The 888-nt window shown below is 34.2% G+C and overlaps 1 long non-coding RNA gene across 2 annotated transcripts; it reads left to right on the forward strand.

Moving 5' to 3' along the window:
* Positions 1 to 8: 8 nt before the first annotated feature.
* Positions 9 to 829, forward strand: LOC115034639. 2 transcript variants are annotated; one of them, XR_003839972.1, is made up of 2 exons: positions 9 to 260; positions 313 to 829. It is a non-coding gene; the product is annotated as an uncharacterized LOC115034639 (long non-coding RNA). The 2 variants fall into 2 exon arrangements; XR_003839971.1 differs by having other exon boundaries at positions 333 to 829.
* The last annotated feature ends 59 nt before the right edge of the window (positions 830 to 888 follow it).

An 888-nucleotide genomic window follows, 5' to 3' on the forward strand; every position in this document is an offset into this window, starting at 1 on the left:
TACTCTTAGATTTGCATACAGCGATGATTGATAGCTAGACATTCGATTACAATTCTTATACAGTCAACAAAACAGAACCGGGCATACAGCAAGGCACGGTATTACACCAGACGAGAAAAGACCACTACACACTCAAAGTCACAGTTTTCAGTACAGTATAATTTTTTTTGAATTTCCCGTGAAACGATTTTCACTTGACCACCACGAAGGCGCCGGAGGCGGCTTCCACAACGCCCGGAATCGAGGCACACTGGAAGCTAGTATTAAAATAAAATCACATACATGTAAAATAACCCATAAATTTTAGAAAAGCAAAAAAATAATGTTATTAGGTTACGGTCGTAGTGGTACGTGAAAATTTGCAAACTGAGTACTGAGTTTCGTGTGTTACGGGGATATAAAAAGATTGAAAACCAATGCATCGAGGCGTAGCGATTGCATTTTGCAAACCAGACGGCAGACACCCAAGTATAAAAGTTAAAATAAATTGAACCAGGTATAATATTATTATCATTTATAATGAGTAAGTATCAGTATTAACATGAATTATAGGTATACCTAATTCTATTACACAATAGCATTGATTACATAATATTATAATCAATGATAATAAGTACATATGCATATATTATAGTATGTCATAATATGATACAAATTTCAGATTTCTAGATTTGATCGATATTTTATATAGTGGTCTATTGTTCTGTTTTGTGTACCTACCTATACCCATACAGCTGACTACAACATCATGACTGGAGTCGTCTATGACGATAACTTCATCACACACAAATGTTTATGGGACGAAAACTACTCAGAGAATCCACAGCGATATATATCTGTACTAGACCGGTAAGTCTGTTTCTTAAAGAGTAAAAATTATTTAAAAAA

The sequence above is a fragment of the Acyrthosiphon pisum genome, unplaced genomic scaffold (genome assembly GCF_005508785.2).
Source record: "Acyrthosiphon pisum isolate AL4f unplaced genomic scaffold, pea_aphid_22Mar2018_4r6ur Scaffold_18130;HRSCAF=18806, whole genome shotgun sequence".
In the NCBI taxonomy this organism is placed as follows: domain Eukaryota; kingdom Metazoa; phylum Arthropoda; class Insecta; order Hemiptera; family Aphididae; genus Acyrthosiphon; species Acyrthosiphon pisum.